Source organism: Ambystoma mexicanum, unplaced genomic scaffold, assembly GCF_040938575.1.
Source record: "Ambystoma mexicanum isolate Mex_15411 unplaced genomic scaffold, UKY_AmexF1_1 Mex_scaf3, whole genome shotgun sequence".
NCBI classification, from domain to species: domain Eukaryota; kingdom Metazoa; phylum Chordata; class Amphibia; order Caudata; family Ambystomatidae; genus Ambystoma; species Ambystoma mexicanum.
In genome coordinates, this window is record NW_027182444.1 from 11,262,325 (window position 1) to 11,281,403 (window position 19,079).

The window sequence follows — 19,079 nt, forward strand, 5'->3', positions numbered from 1 at the left end:
GGCTCTCACTTGGGTTTGTGTAGTGGGGGTAGGCCAGTCTTGTACTGCTTGTACTTTACTGGGTAGAGGCTGTATCCTCCCTCCACCTACTTCATGTCCAAGGTAAAACACTGAGCCTTGTCCAATCTGGCATTTACTAGCCTTTATGGTCAAGTGTGCTTTCTGAAGAGCCTGGAGCACAATCCCGAGGTGTTTCACATGGTCAGGTGGCACTGAAAACTGCTATATCGTCTAGATATGCAAGATAGAATTCGTCCAACCCATTCAAAACATGATGCACAAGCCTCTGGAAAGTGGCAGGTGCATTCTTCAACCCGAACGGCATTACCCGGAATTGGTAAAGGCCGTCTGGAGTAGAAAACGCTGTCTTCTCCTTGGCATGTTCTGCTAAAGCTATTTGCCAATAGCCAGCAGTGAGGTCAAACGTGCTGAGGTACTTGGAGGCACCCAAAGTATCCACCAGCTCATCTGTTCGAGGCAAGGGGTGTGCATCTGTCTTGGTGACAGCATTCAGAGCCCTGTAATCCACACAGAACCTCAATTCAGAAGTGCCTGCCTTTGGAACGAAAACCACAGGGCTGGACCAAGGACTACTAGAGGGTTCAATCACCCCAAGGTCTAACATCTTGTTGACCTCGGTCTTAATATAAGACCGTACTTTGTCTGACATCCTGTATCCCCTACTTTTGGTAGGTACACTGTCTCCTGTGTCTATGTTATGTTTGCACCAAGGTGTCAAACATGGCGACTGTGAAAACGGGGGAAAACTGCCTAAGCAAACTTTTCACCTCAGCCTGCTGATCAGAAGTCAGGTGAGGGGCCACTCGGACACGCTCAAAGGAGCTATCTGAAGGACCGCTTTGGAACAGGTCGGGGAGAGGTTCAGACTCCTCTTCCTCAACATCTGAAGCCAGTAACAGTGCTGCGATTTCGACTCTTGGGACGAAAGCCTTCAGCCTATTCACGTGAAACACTTTTGGAGCCTGTCCAGGCCTTCCAAGGTCCACTAAATAGTTAACCTCACCCAGGGGCTCCACCACTGTGTAAGGGCCTGACCATTTGTCCTGTAAAGCTCAAGGCCTTATGGGATTCATGATCAGGACTTGCTGACCAGGTGTAAAGTTGATGAGGGAAGCTTTCTGGTCGTACCAATGTTTCACCAGCGCTTGTACTGCCTTCAATTTATCACTAGCCAAGCCCATCAGAAGTACCATCCGTTTTCTGAGCCCTAGCACATAATCAACTACGTTGGTAGTAACAGGGGGAGTGGGCATCTCACATCCCTCTTTGACTATGGCTAAGGGTCCCCGTACAGGATGACCAAACAGAAGTTTGAAGGGGCTGAAGCCAACACCCTCCTGTGGTACCTCTCGGTAGGCAAACAGTAAGCATGGTAAAAGAAGATCCCATTGTCTTCTCTGAAGCTTCTCCAGAGATCCAATCATGCTTTTTAACGTTCTGTTGAAACGTTCCACCAGACCATTGGTCTGGGGGTGGTATGCAGAAGAGAACTTGTAGGTGACCCCACATTCTTTCCACATAGCCTGCATATACTTCGACATAAAGTTGCTGCCACGATCTGACACAACTTCTTTAGGGAAGCCAACCCTAGTAAATATGCCAAGTAAAGCTTTTGCAACTGACTTGGCAGTTACAGTTTTCAATGGGATGGCCTCAGGATATCTGGTTGCATGGTCGACCAGCACCAGGATAAACCTATTGCCCGAGGATGTTTGCGGGTCAAGGGGACCAACGATGTCGATCCCTACCCTTTCAAATGGTACCCCCACAACTGGGAGCGGTACCAACGGAGCTTGGATTGTCGAGCCAACCTTACCAGATAACTGGCAGGAGGCACAACTCCTGCAGTGACTTTCTACTTGCACCCCCATCTTGGGCCAGTAGAAGTGCATGGATAACCTTTGCTTGGTCCTCTTAATACCAAGGTGACCAGCAAGGAGCACTTCATGCGCCAACTGCAGGAGGAAGGGCCTAACAGCAAGGGGAACCACCAACCTCCTATGGTCTCCTTCTGTAGACTCTGTGGGCTCACTATACAGGAGTCCACCTTCCCAATAAATCCTATGCGTCCCAGGAGGTTCACCCTCAAGCTGGGAGCAGGCCTGTCTCCTTAGGCCTTCCAGAGATGGGCACTCACGTTGGCCTTTACTGAATTCGTCCCTATCAGGACCTCCTTCAACTAACAAGTCTTTTAGTTCAGGATGGTCGTTGGGGTCAAATACTTCAGGCATCGCCACCTCCTCCTCAGGCCCGGGCGATTGACCAACTTCCTCCACCGCAGTGGTAGGCGAGCTCGGGGGAATATTCTCTTTCCCTCGTCTTGACTTGTTGACTCCTTTCGCCTTGGGTTTCCCCTTCGGCTGGGGCGGCGTATTGGTCTTGGCCAATGCTGCCCGTGCTTGAGACCGTGTGTAGGGTCTTTCGGCAGTGTCTCCTATGAGCCCTAAAGCTCTGAGATCATTACCTAACAAGACCTTTCCCGGGACGTTTCTCTGAATGCTCACTGGAATCCTGACTGCTGTACCATTTAAAGTAAGATTTACAGGTATTACTGGGAACATACGGAGTGGGCCGTCAGCCAACTTAGTGGGCATCAGAGTAGCTCTGGCAACTTCCTCTGAGTCTACCAAGGTAGAATCCACTACAGTTCGACTGCACCCACTATCCCTAAGAGCTGGAGTATCTACTCCATTGATCAGCACACTGTCTTACAATAAGCCTCCCTATGTAAACAGACCCAATGGATCTTGTTTTGCTTGTGGAGCAACTGACCACGTGAAGGGGGATCCCCGGTGTAAGGTTAGACCTTTGGGGGTCCACTCCGCTAATCTGGCCTTCTCCTCCTACGAGGAAGAAGAGATTACAGCAGCATCCTTCTCATCAGACTCATTTCCCAGCGGGATAGAGGCTGAGGTAGTTTTAGTTTCCCTGGGAGGAGGGTCTCAGGTTTGGAAGGGGAAGGATTTGGATATCACATCTCATGTTATCGGAAGGATCTCACGTTTGGTATTAGAAGTATTGAGATATCATATCTCATGCTATAGGAAGGGTCTCAGGATTGGAATGGGAAGGAGTTGGATATCACATCTCATGCTATAGGAAGTGTCTCAGGATTGTAATGGGAGGGACTTGGATATCACATCTCATGCTATAGGTAGGGTCTCAAGTTTGATATTAGAAGCATTGAGATATCACATCTCATGCTATAGGAAGGGTCTGAGGATTGGAATGGGAAGGAGTTGGATATCACATATCATGCTATGGGAAGGGTCTCAGGTTTGGTATAAGCAGTGAGATATCACATCTCATGCTATAGGAAGTGTCTCAGGATTGGAATGGGAAGGAGTTGGATATCACATCTCATGTAATAGGAAGGATCTCAGGTTTGGTATAAGCATTGAGATATCACATCTCTGCTATCGGAAGGGTCTCAGGATTGGAATGGGAAGGAGTTGGATATTCCCATCTCATGTTATAGGAAGGGTCTCAGGTTTGGTATTAGAAGCATTGAGATATCACATCTCATGCTATAGGAAGGGTCTCAGGATTGGAATGGGAAGGACTTGGATATCACATCTCATGCTATAGGGAGGGTCTCAAGTTTGATATTAGAAGCTTTGAGATATCACATCTCATGATATCGGAAGGGTCTCAGGATTGGAATGGGAAGGAGTTGGATATCACATCTCATGATAAAGGAAGGGTCTAAGGTTTGGAAGGGGAAGGATTTGGATATCACATCTCATGTTATATTACGGGTCTCACCTTTGGTATTAGAAGCATTGAGATATCAAGTCTCATAGTATAGGAAGGGTCTCAGAATTGGAATGGGAAGGAGTTGGATATCACATCTCAAGCTAAAGGAAGGGTCTCAGGATTGGAATGGGAAGGACTTGGATATCACATCTCATGCTATAGGAAGGCTCTCAGGTTTGGAAGGGGAAAGAGTTGGATATCACATTTCATGTTAGAGGTAGGATCTCAGGTTTGGTATTAGAGGCATTGAGATATCACATCTCATGCTATCAGAAGGGTCTCAGGAATGGAATGGGCAGGAGTTGGATATCACATCTCATGCTAAAGGGAGGGTCTCAGGTTTGGAAGGGGAAGGATTTGGATATCACATCTCATGTTATCGGAAGGATCTCACGTTTGGTATTAGAAGTATTGAGATATCACATCTCATGCTATAGGGAGGGTCTCAGGATTGGAATGGGAAGGACTTAGATATCACATATCATGCTATAGGGAGGGTCTCAGTTTTGATATTAGAAGCATTGAGATATCACATCTCATGCTAATCGAAGTGTCTCAGGATTGGAATGGGAAGGAGCTGGATATCACATCTCATGCTAAAGGAAGGGTCTCAGGTTTGGAACGGGAAGGATTTGGATATCACATCTCATGTTATAGGAAGGGTCTCAGGTTTGGTATAAGCATTGAGATATCACATCTCTGCTATCGGAAGTGTCTCAGGATTGGAATGGGAAGGAGTTGGATATCCCATCTCATGTTATAGGACGGGTCTCAGGTTTGTTATTAGAATCATTGAGATATCATATTGCATGCTGTAGGAAGGGTCTAAGGGTTGGAATGTGAAGGACTTGGATATCACATCTTATGCTATAGATAGGCTCTTAGGTTTGGAAAGGGAAGGAGTTGGATATCACATTTCATAATAGAGGAAGGATCTCAGGTTTGGTATTAGAAGCATTGAGATATCACATCTCATGCTATAGGAAGGGTCTCAGGATTGGAATGGGAAGCAGTTGGATATCACATCTCATGCTATAGGAAGGGTCTCAGGTTTGGTATAAGCATTGAGATATCACATCTCATGCTATAGGACGGGTCTCAGGATTGGAATGGAAGGAGTTGGATATCACATCTCATGTTATAGGAAGGATCTCAGGTTTGGTATTAGAAGCATTGAGACATCACATCTCATGCTATAGGAAGGGTCTCAGGGTTGGAATGGGAAGGAGTTGGATATCACATCTCATCCAATAGGAAGGGTCTCAGGTTTGGAATGGGAAGGAATTGGATATCACATCTCATGTTATAGGAAGGATCTCAGGTTTGGTATTAGAAGCATTGAGATATCACATCTCATGCTATAGGAAGGGTCTCAGGATTGGAATGTGAAGGATTTGGATATCACATCTCATGCTAAAGGAAGGGTCTCAGGTTTGGTAGAAGCATTGAGATATCACGTCTCTGCTTTCGGAAGGGTCTCAGGATTGGATTGGGAAGGAGTTGGATATCCCTTCTCATGCTATAGGAAGGGTCTCAGGATTTGAATGGCAAGGAGTTGGATATCACATCTCATGCCATGGGAAGGGTCTCAGGTTTGGTATAAGCATTGAGATATCACATCTCTGCTATCAGAACGGTCTCAGGATTGGATTGGGAAGGAGTTGGATATCCCTTCTCATGCTATAGGAAGTGTCTCAGGTTGGAATGGGAAGGAGTTGGATATCACATCTCATGTTATAGGAAGGGTCTCAGGATTGGAATGGGAAGGATTTGGATATCACATCTCTTGCTATAGGAAGGGTCTCAGGATTGGAATGGGTAGGAGTTGGATATTACTTTCTTGCTATAGGAAGGGTCTCATGTTTGGAATGGGAAGGAGGTGGGTATCACATATGCTATAGTTAGTGTCTCAGGTTTGGAACGGGAAGGAGTTGGATATCACATCTCATGTTATAGGAAGGGTCTCAGGTTTGGTATAAGCATTGAGATATCACATCTCTGCTATCGGAAGCGGCTCAGGATTGGAATGGGAAGGAGTTGGATATCCCATCTCATGTTATAGGAAGAGTCTCTGGTTTGGTATTAGAATCATTGAGATATCACATCGCATGCTGTAGGAAGGGTCTAAGGATTGGAATGGGATGGACTTGGATATCACATCTCATGTTATAGGTAGGCTCTCAGGTCCGGTATAAGCATTGAGATATCCCATCTCATGTTATAGGAAGGGTCTCAGGTTTGGTATTAGAAGCATAGAGATATCACATCTCATGCTATAGGAAGGGTCTCAGGATTGGAATGGGAAGGACTTGGATGTCACATCTCATGCTATAGGGAGGGTCTCAAGTTTGATATTAGAAGCATTGAGATAACAAATCTCATGATATCGGAAGGGTCTCAGGATTGGAATGGGAAGGAGTTGGATATCACATCTCATGATAAAGGAAGGGTCTAAGGTTTGGAAGGGGAAGGATTTGGATATCACATCTCATGTTATAGGACGGGTCTCAGGTTTGGTATTAGAAGCATTGAGATATCAAGTCTCATGGTATAAGAAGGGTCTCAGAATTGGAATGGGAAGGAGTTGGATATCACACCTCAAGCTATACGAAGGGTCTCAGGATTGGAATGGGAAGGAGTTTGATATCACATCTCATGCCAGAGTATGGGTCTCAGGTTTGGTAGAAGCATTGGGATATCACATCTCATGCTATCGGAAGGGTATCAGTATTGGATTTGGAAGAAGTTGGATATCCCATCTCATGCTATAGGAAGGGTCTCAGGTTGGAATGGGAAGGAGTTGGATATCACATTTCATGTTATAGGAAGGGTCTCAGGATTGGAATGGGAAGTACTTGGATATCATATCTCATGCAATAGGACGGGTCTCAGGTTTGTTATTAGAATCATTGAGATATCATATTGCATGCTGTAGGAAGGGTCTAAGGATTGGAATGGGAAGGACCTGGATATCACATCTCATGCTATAGATAGGCTCTTAGGTTTGGAAAGGGAAGGAGTTGGATATCACATCTCATGTTATAGGATGGATCTCAGGTTTGGTATTAGAAGTATTGAGATATCACATCTCATGTTATCGGAAGGATCTCAGGTTTGGTATCAGAAGTATTGAGACCCTTCCGATAGCAGAGACGTGATATCTCAATGCTTCTACCAAACCTGAGACCCTTCCTTTAGCATGAGATGTGATATCCAAATCCTTCACATTCCAATCCTGAGACCCTTCCTATAGCATGAGATGTGATATCTCAATGCTTCTAATACCAAACCTGAGATCCTTCCTATAGCATGAGATATGATATCCAAGTCCTTCCCATTCCAATCCTGAGACCCTTCCTATAACATGAAATGTGATATCCAACTCCTTCCCATTCCAACCTGAGACCCTTCCTATAGCATGAGATGGGATATCCAACTTCGTCCAAATCCAATACTGATACCCTTCCGATAGCATGAGATGTGATATCCCAATGCTTCTACCAAACCTGAGACCCATACTATGGCATGAGATATGATATCAAACTCCTTCCCATTCCAATCCTGAGACCCTTCCTATAGCTTGAGGTGTGATATCCAACTCCTTCCCATTCCAATTCTGAGACCCTTCTTATACCATGAGACTTGATATCTCAATGCTTCTAATACCAAACCTGAGACCGTCCTATAACATGAGATGTGATATCCAAATCCTTCCCCTTCCAAACCTTAGACCCTTCCTTTATCATGAGATGTGGTATCCAACTCCTTCCCATTCGAATCCTGAGACCCTTCCTATAACATGAGATGTGATATCCAACTCCTTCCCATTCCAACCTGAGACACTTCCTATAGCATGAGAAGGGATATCCAACTCCTTCCCATTCCAACCTGAGACACTTCCTATAGCATGAGAAGGGATATCCAACTCCTTCCCAATCCAATCCTGAGACCCTTCCGATAGCAGAGATGTGATATCTCAATGCTTATACCAAACCTGAGACCCTTCCTATGGCATGAGATGTGATATCCAACTCCTTGCCATTCAAATCCTGAGACCCTTCCTATAGCATGAAAAGGGATATCCAACTCCTTCCCAATCCAATCCTGAGACCCTTCCGATAGCAGAGACGTGATATCTCAATGCTTCTACCAAACCTGAGACCCTTCCTTTAGCATGAGATGTGATATCCAAATCCTTCACATTCCAATCCTGAGACCCTTCCTATAGCATGATATGTGATATTTCAATGCTTCTAATACCAAACCTGAGATCCTTCCTATAACATGAGATGTGATATCCAATTCCTTCCCATTCCAAACCTGAGACCCTTCCTATTGGATGAGATGTGATATCCAACTCCTTCCCATTCCAACCCTGAGACCCTTCCTATAGCATGAGATGTGATGTCTCAATGCTTCTAATACCAAACCTGAGATCCTTCCTATAACATGAGATGTGATATCCAACTCCTTCCATTCCAATCCTGAGACCCGTCCTATAGCATGAGATGTGATATCTCATTGCTTATACCAAACCTGAGACCCTTCCTATAGCATGAGATGTGATATCCAACTCCTCCCCATTCCAATCCTGAGACCCTTAAACTAGCATGAGATGTGATATGTCAATGCTTCTAATACCAAACCTGAGATTCTTCCTCTAACATGAAATGTGATATCCAACTCCTTCCCTTTCCAAACCTAAGAGCCTATCTATAGCATGAGATGTGATATCCAAGTCCTTCACATTCCAACCCTTAGACCCTTCCTACAGCATGCAATATGATATCTCAATGATTCTAATAACAAACCTGAGACCCGTCCTATAACATGAGATGGGATATCCAACTCCTTCCCATTCCAATCCTGAGACACTTCCGATAGCAGAGATGTGATATCTCAATGTTTATACCAAACCTGAGACCCTTCCTATAACATGAGATGTGATATCCAACTCCTTCCCGTTCCAAACCTGAGACCCTTCCTTTAGCATGAGATGTGATATCCAGCTCCTTCCCATTCCAATCCTGAGACACTTCCGATAGCATGAGATGTGATATCTCAATGCTTCTAATATCAAAACTGAGACCCTCCCTATAGCATGATATGTGATATCTAAGTCCTTCCCATTCCAATCCTGAGACCCTTCCTATAGCATGAGATGTGATATCTCAATGCTTCTACCAAACCTGAGACCCTTCCTTTAGCATGAGATGTGATATCCAACTCCTTCCCATTCCAATCCTGAGACCCTTCCTATAGCATGAGATGTGATATCTCAATACTTCTAATACCAAACCTGAGATCCTTCCGATAACATGAGATGTGATATCTCAATACTTCTAATACCAAACCTGAGATCCATCCTATAACATGAGATGTGATATCCAACTCCTTCCCTTTCCAAACCTGAGAGCCTATCTATAGCATGAGATGTGATATCCAGGTCCTTCCCATTCCAATCCTTAGACCCTTCCTACAGCATGCAATATGATATCTCAATGATTCTAATAACAAACCTGAGACCCGTCCTATAGCATGAGATATGATATCCAAGTCCTTCCCATTCCAATCCTGAGACCCTTCCTATAACATGAAATGTGATATCCAACTCCTTCCCATTCCAACCTGAGACCCTTCCTATAGCATGAGATGGGATATCCAACTTCTTCCAAATCCAATACTGATACCCTTCCGATAGCATGAGATGTGATATCCCAATGCTTCTACCAAACCTGAGACCCATACTATGGCATGAGATGTGATATCAAACTCCTTCCCATTCCAATCCTGAGACCCTTCCTATAGCTTGAGGTGTGATATCCAACTCCTTCCCATTCCAATTCTGAGACCCTTCTTATACCATGAGACTTGATATCTCAATGCTTCTAATACCAAACCTGAGACCCGTCCTATAACATGAGATGTGATATCCAAATCCTTCCCCTTCCAAACCTTAGACCCTTCCTTTATCATGAGATGTGATATCCAACTCCTTCCCATTCCAATCCTGAGACCCTTCCGATATCATGAGATTTGTTATCTCAATGCTTCTAATATCAAACTTGAGACCCTCCCTATAGCATGAGATGTGACATCCAAGTCCTTCCCATTCCAATCCTGAGACCCTTCCTATAGCATGAGATGTGATATCTCTATGCTTCTAATACCAAACCTGAGACCCTTCCTATAACATGAGATGGGATATCCAACTCCTTCCCATTCCAATCCTGAGACCTTTCCAATAGCAGAGATGTGATATCTCAATGCTTATACCAAACCTGAGAACCTTCCTATGGCCTGAGATGTCATATACAACTCCTTCCCATTCCAATCCTGAGACCCTTCCTTTAGCATGAGATGTGATATCTCAATGCTTATACCAAATCTGAGACCCTTCCTATAGCATGAGATGTGATATCCAATTCCTTCCCATTCCAATCCTGAGACCCTTCCTATAGCATGAGATGTGATATCTCAATGCTTATACCAAACCTGAGAGCCTACCTATAACATGAGATGTGATATCCAAGTCCATCCCATTCCAATCCTTAGACCCTTCTTACAGCATGCGATGTGATATCTCAATGATTCTAATACCAAACCAGAGACTCTTCCTATAACATGAGATGGGATATCCAACTCCTTCCCATTCCAATCCTGAGCCGCTTCCGATAGCAGAGATGTGATATCTCAATGCTTATACCAAACCTGAGACCCTTCCTATAACATGAGATGTGATATCCAACTCCTTCCCGTTCCAAACCTGAGACACTAACTATAGCATATGTGATATCCAACTCCTTCCCATTCCAAACATGAGACCCTTCCTATAGCAAGAAAGTAATATCCAACTCCTACCCATTCCAATCCTGAGACCCTTCCTATAGCAAGAGATGTGATATCCAAATCCTTCCCATTCCAATCCTGAGACCCTTCCTATAACATGAGATGTGATATCCAACTCCTTCCCATTCCAACCTGAGACACTTCCTATAGCATGAGAAGGGATATTCAACTCCTTCCCAATCCAATCCTGAGACCCTTCCAATAGCAGAGATGTGATATCTCAATGCTTATACCAAACCTGAGACCCTTCCTATGGCATGAGATGTGATATCCAACTCCTTGCCATTCAAATCCTGAGACCCTTCCTATAGCATGAGAAGGGATATCCAACTCCTTCCCAATCCAATCCTGAGACCCTTCCGATAGCAGCGACGTGATATCTCAATGCTTCTACCAAACCTGAGACCCTTCCTTTAGCATGAGATGTGATATCCAAATCCTTCACATTCCAATCCCGAGACCCTTCCTTTAGCATGAGATGTGATATCTCAATGCTTATACCAAATCTGAGACCCTTCCTATAGCATGAGATGTGATATCCAATTCCTTCCCATTCCAATCCTGAGACCCTTCCTATAGCATGAGACGTGATATCTCAATGCTTATACCAAACCTGAGAGCCTACCTATAGCATGAGATGTGATATCCAAGTCCATCCCATTCCAATCCTTTGACCCTTCCTACAGCATGCGATGTGATATCTCAATGATTCTACCAAACCAGAGACTCTTCCTATAACATGAGATGGGATATCCAACTCCTTCCCATTCCAATCCTGAGCCGCTTCCGATAGCAGAGATGTGATATCTCAATGCTTATACCAAACCTGAGACCCTTCCTATAACATGAGATGTGATATCCAACTCCTTCCCGTTCCAAACCTGAGACACTAACTATAGCATATGTGATATCCAACTCCTTCCCATTCCAAACATGAGACCCTTCCTATAGCAAGAAAGTAATATCCAACTCCTACCCATTCCAATCCTGAGACCCTTCCTATAGCAAGAGATGTGATATCCAAATCCTTCCCATTCCAATCCTGAGACCCTTCCTATAACATGAGATGTGATATTCAACTCCTTCCCATTCCAACCTGAGACACTTCCTATAGCATAAGAAGGGATATCCAACTCCTTCCCAATCCAATCCTGAGACCCTTCCGATAGCAGAGATGTGATATCTCAATGCTTATACCAAACCTGAGACCCTTCCTATGGCATGAGATGTGATATCCAACTCCTTCCCAATCCAATCCTGAGACCCTTCCGATAGCAGAGACGTGATATCTCAATGCTTCTACCAAACCTGAGACCCTTCCTTTAGCATGAGATGTGATATCCAAATCCTTCACATTCCAATCCTGAGACCCTTCCTATAGCATGAGATGTGATATCTCAATGCTTCTAATACCAAACCTGAGATCCTTCCTATAACATGAGATGTGATATCCAATTCCTTCCCATTCCAAACCTGAGACCCTTCCTATTGGATGAGATGTGATATCCAACTCCTTCCCATTCCAACCCTGAGACCCTTCCTATAGCATGAGATGTGATGTCTCAATGCTTCTAATACCAAACCTGAGATCCTTCCTATAACATGAGATTTGATATCCAACTCCTTCCATTCCAATCCTGAGACCCGTCCTATAGCATGAGATGTGATATCTCAATGCTTATACCAAACCTGAGACCCTTCCTATAGCATGAGATGTGATATCCAACTGCTTCCCATTCCAATCCTGAGACCCTTCCTATAGCATGAGATGTGATATCTCAATGCTTCTAATACCAAACCTGAGATCCTTCCTCTAACATGAAATGTGATATCCAACTCCTTCCCTTTCCAAACCTAAGAGCCTATCTATAGCATGAGATGTGATATCCAAGTCCTTCCCATTCCAACCCTTAGACCCTTCCTACAGCATGCAATATGATATCTCAATGATTCTAATAACAAACCTGAGACCCGTCCTATAACATGAGATGGGATATCCAACTCCTTCCCATTCCAATCCTGAGACACTTCCGATAGCAGAGATGTGATATCTCAATGCTTATACCAAACCTGAGACCCTTCCTATAACATGAGATGTGATATCCAAATCCTTCCCGTTCCAAACCTGAGACCCTTCCTTTAGCATGAGATGTGATATCCAGCACCTTCCCATTCCAATCCTGAGACACTTCCTATAGCATGAGATGTGATATCTCAATGCTTCTAATATCAAAACTGAGACCCTCCCTATAGCATGATATGTGATATCTAAGTCCTTCCCATTCCAATCCTGAGACCCTCCCTATAGCATGAGATGTGATATCCAACTCCTTCCCATTCCAATCCTGAGACCCTTCCTATAGCATGAGATATGATATCTCAATACTTCTAATACCAAACGTGCGATCCTTCCGATAACATGAGATGTGATATCCAAATCCTTCCCCTTCCAATCCTGAGACCCTCCCTTTAGCATGAGATGTGATATCCAACTCCTTCCTATTCCAATCCTGAGACTCTTCTGATAGCATGAGATGTGATATCTCAATGCTTCTAATACCAAACCTGAGATCCTTCCGATAGCATGAGATGTGATATCTCAATGCTTCTAATACCAAACCTGAGATCCTTCCTATAACATGAGATGTGATATCCAAATCCTTCCCCTTCCAAACCTGAGACCCTCCCTTTAGCATGAGATGTGATATCCAACTCCTTCCCATTCCATTCCTGAGACCCTTCTGATAGCATGAGATGTGATATCTCAATGCCTCTAATACCAAACCTGAGATCCTACCTCTAACATGAAATGTGATATCCAACTCTTTCCCCTTCCAAACCTGAGAGCCTTCCTATAGCATGAGATGTGATATCCAAGTCCTTCCCATTCCAATCCTGAGACCCTTCCTATAACTTGAGATGTGATATCCAACTCCTTCCCATTCCAATTCTGAGACCCTTCCTATACTATGAGACTTGATATCTCAATGCTTCTAATACAAACGTGAGACCCGTAATATAACATGAGATGTGATATCCAAATCCTTCCCCTTCCAAACCTTAGACCCTTCCTTTATCATGAGATGTGATATCCAACTCCTTCCCATTCCAATCCTGAGACCCTTCCGATATCATGAGATGTGATATCTCAAAGCTTCTAATATCAAACTTGAGACCCTCCCTATAGCATGAGATGTGATATCCAAGTCCTTCCCATTCCAATCCTGAGACCCTTCCTATAGCATGAGATGTGATATCTCAATGCTTCTAATACCAAACCTGAGACCCTTCCTATAACATGAGATGGGAATATCCAACTCCTTCCCATTCCAATCCTAAGACCCTTCCGATAGCAGAGATGTGATATCTCAATGCTTATACCAAACCTGAGATCCTTCCTATAACATGAGATGTGATATCCAACTCCTTCCCATTCCAATCCTGAGACACTTCCTATAGCATGAGATGTGATATCTCACTGCTTATGCCAAACCTGAGACCCTTCCCATAGCATGAGATGTGATATCCAACTCCTTCCCATTCCAATCCTCAGACCCTTCCTATAGCATGAGATGTGATATCTCAATGCTTCTAATATCAAACTTGAGACCCTACCTATAGCATGAGATGTGATATCCAAGTCCTTCCCATTACAATCCTGAGACACTTCCTATAGCATGAGATGTGATATCCAACTCCTTCCCATTCCAATCCTGAGACCCTTCCTATAGCATGAGATATGATATCTCAATACTTCTAATACCAAACGTGAGATCCTTCCGATAACATGAGATCTGATATCCAAATCCTTCCCCTTCCAAACCTGAGACCCTCCCTTTAGCATGAGATGTGATATCCAACTCCTTCCCATTCCCATCCTGAGACCCTTCTGATAGCATGAGATGTGATATCTCAATGCTTCTAATACCAAACCTGAGATCCTTCCGATAGCATGAGATGTGATATCTCAATGCTTCTAATACCAAACCTGAGATCCTTCCTATAACATGAGATGTGATATCCAAATCCTTCCCCTTCCAAACCTGAGACCCTCCCTTTAGCATGAGATGTGATATCCAACTCCTTCCCATTCCATTCCCGAGACCCTTCTGATAGCATGAGATGTGATAACTCAATGCCTCTAATACCAAACCTGAGATCCTACCTCTAACATGAAATGTGATATCCAACTCTTTCCCCTTCCAAACCTGAGAGCCTTCCTATAGCATGAGATCTGATATCCAAGTCCTTCCCATTCCAATCCTGATACCCTTCCTATTGCTTGAGATGTGATATCCAACTCCTTCCCATTCCAATTCTGAGACCCTTCCTATACTCTGAGACTTGATATCTCAATGCTTCTAATACCAAACCTGAGACCCGTAATATAACATGAGATGTGATATCCAAATCCTTCCCCTTCCAAACCTTAGACCCTTCCTTTATCATGAGATGTGATATCCAACTCCTTCCCATTCCAATCCTGAGACCCTTCCGATATCATGAGATGTGATATCTCAAAGCTTCTAATATCAAACTTGAGACCCTCCCTATAGCATGAGATGTGATATCCAAGTCCTTCCCATTCCAATCCTGAGACCCTTCCTATAGCATGAGATGTGATATCTCAATGCTTCTAATACCAAACCTGAGACCCTTCCTATTACATGAGATGGGAATATCCAACTCCTTCCCATTCCAATCCTGAGACCCTTCCGATAGCAGAGATGTGATATCTCAATGCTTATACCAAACCTGAGACCCTTCGTATGGCATGAGATGTGATATCCAACTCCTTGCCATTCAAATCCTGAGACCCTTCCTATAGCATGAGAAGGGATATCCAACTCCTTCCCAATCCAATCCTGAGACCCTTCCGATAGCAGAGACGTGATATCTCAATGCTTCTACCAAACCTGAGACCCTTCCTTTAGCATGAGATGTGATATCCAAATCCTTCACATTCCAATCCTGAGACCCTTCCTATAGCATGAGATGTGATATCTCAATGCTTCTAATACCAAACCTGAGATCCTTCCTATAACATGAGATGTGATATCCAATTCCTTCCCATTCCAAACCTGAGACCCTTCCTATTGGATGAGTTGTGATATCCAACTCCTTCCCATTCCAACCCTGAGACCCTTCCTATAGCATGAGATGTGATGTCTCAATGATTCTAATACCAAACCTGAGATCCTTCCTATAACATGAGATGTGATATCCAACTCCTTCCATTCCAATCCTGAGACCCGTCCTATAGCATGAGATGTGATATCGCAATGCTTATACGAAACCTGAGACCCTTCCTATAGCATGAGATGTGATATCCAACTACTTCCCATTCCAATCCTGAGACCCTTCCTATAGCATGAGATGTGATATCTCAATGCTTCTAATACCAAACCTGAGATCCTTCCTCTAACATGAAATGTGATATCCAACTCCTTCCCTTTCCAAACCTAAGAGCCTATCTATAGCATGAGATGTGATATCCAGGTCCTTCCTATTCCAATCCTTAGACCCTTCCTACAGCATGCAATATGATATCTCAATGATTCTAATAACAAACCTGAGACCCGTCCTATAGCATGAGATATGATATCCAAGTCCTTCCCATTCCAATCCTGAGACCCTTCCTATAACATGAAATGTGATATCCAACTCCTTCCCATTCCAACCTGAGACCCTTCCTATAGCATGAGATGGGATATCCAACTTCTTCAAAATCCAATACTGATACCCTTCCGATAGCATGAGATGTGATATCCCAATGCTTCTACCAAACCTGAGACCCATACTATGGCATGAGATGTGATATCAAACTCCTTCCCATTCCAATCCTGAGACCCTTCCTATAGCTTGAGGTGTGATATCCAACTCCTTCCCATTCCAATTCTGAGACCCTTCTTATACCATGAGACTTGATATCTCAATGCTTCTAATACCAAACCTGAGACCCGTCCTATAACATGAGATGTGATATCCAAATCCTTCCCCTTCCAAACCTTAGACCCTTCCTTTATCATGAGATGTGGTATCCAACTCCTTCCCATTCCAATCCTGAGACCCTTCCGATATCATGAGATTTGTTATCTCAATGCTTCTAATATCAAACTTGAGATCCTCCCTATAGCATGAGATGTGACATCCAAGTCCTTCCCATTCCAATCCTGAGACCCTTCCTATAGCATGAGATGTGATATCTCTATGCTTCTAATACCAAACCTGAGACCCTTCCTATAACATGAGATGGGATATCCAACTCCTTCCCATTCCAATCCTGAGACCCTTCCGATAGCAGAGATGTGATATCTCAATGCTTATACCAAACCTGAGACCCTTCCTATGGCCTGAGATGTCATACACAACTCCTTCCCATTCCAATCCTGAGACCCTTCCTTTAGCATGAGATGTGATATCTCAATGCTTATACCAAATCTGAGACCCTTCCTATAGCATGAGATGTGATATCCAAATCCTTCCCATTCCAATCCTGAGACCCTTCCTATAGCATGAGATGTGATATCTCAATGCTTATACCAAACCTGAGAGCCTACCTATAGCATGAGATGTGATATCCAAGTCCATCCCATTCCAATCCTTAGACCCTTCCTACAGCATGCGATGTGATATCTCAATGATTCTAATACCAAACCAGAGACTCTTACTATAACATGAGATGTGATATCCAACTCCTTCCCATTCCAATCCTGAGCCGCTTCCGATAGCAGAGATGTGATATCTCAATGCTTATACCAAACCTGAGACCCTTCCTATAACATGAGATGTGATATCCTACTCCTTCCCGTTCCAAACCTGAGACACTAACTATAGCATATGTGATATCCAACTCCTTCCCATTCCAAACATGAGACCCTTCCTATAGCAAGAAAGTAATATCCAACTCCTACCCATTCCAATCCTGAGACCCTTCCTATAGCAAGAGATGTGATATCCAAATCCTTCCCATTCCAATCCTGTGACCCTTCCTATAACATGAGATGTGATATCCAACTCCTTCCCATTCCAACCTGAGACACTTCCTATAGCATGAGAAGGGATATCCAACTCCTTCCCAATCCAATCCTGAGACCCTTCCGATAGCAGAGATGTGATATCTCAATGCTTATACCAAACCTGAGACCCTTCCTATGGCATGAGATGTGATATCCAACTCCTTGCCATTCAAATCCTGAGACCCTTCCTATAGCATGAGAAGGGATATCCAACTCCTTCCCAATCCAATCCTGCGACCCTTCCGATAGCAGAGACGTGATATCTCAATGCTTCTACCAAACCTGAGACCCTTCCTTTAGCATGAGATGTGATATCCAAATCCTTCACATTCCAATCCTGAGACCCTTCCTATAGCATGAGATGTGATATCTCAATGCTTCTAATACCAAACCTGAGATCCTTCCTATAACATGAGATGTGATATCCAATTCCTTCCCATTCCAAACCTGAGACCCTTCCTATTGGATGAGATGTGATATCCAACTCCTTCCCATTCCAACCCTGAGACCCTTCCTATAGCATGAGATGTGATGTCTCAATGCTTCTAATACCAAACCTGAGATCCTTCCTATAACATGAGATGTGATATCCAACTCCTTCCATTCCAATCCTGAGACCCGTCCTATAGCATGAGATGTGATATCTCAATGCTTATACTAAACCTGAGACCCTTCCTATAGCATGAGATGTGATATCCAACTACTTCCCATTCCAATCCTGAGACCCTTCCTATAGCATGAGATGTGATATCTCAATGCTTCTAATACCAAACCTGAGATCCTTCCTCTAACATGAAATGTGATATCCAACTCCTTCCCTTTCCAAACCTAAGAGCCTAACTATAGCATGAGATGTGATATCCAAGTCCTTCCCATTCCAACCCTTAGACCTTTCCTACAGCATGCAATATGATATCTCAATGATTCTAATAACAAACCTGACACCCGTCCTATAACATGAGATGTGATATCCAACTCCTTCCCATTCCAATCCTGAGACACTTCCGATAGCAGAGATGTGATATCTCAATGCTTATACCAAACCTGAGACCCTTCCTATAACATGAGATGTGATATCCAAATCCTTCCCGTTCCAAACCTGAGACCCTTCCTTTAGCATGAGATGTGATATCCAGCTCCTTCCCATTCCAATCCTGAGACACTTCCGATAGCATGAGATGTGATATCTCAATGCTTCTAATATCAAAACTGAGACCCTCCCTATAGCATGATATGTGATATCTAAGTCCTTCCCATTCCAATCCTGAGACACTCCCTATAGCATGAGATGTGATATCCAACTCTTTCCCATTCCACTCCTGAGACACTTCCTATAGCATGAGATATGATATCTCAATATTTCTAATACCAAACGTGAGATCCTTCCGATAACATGAGATGTGATATCCAAATCCTTCCCCTTCCAAACCTGAG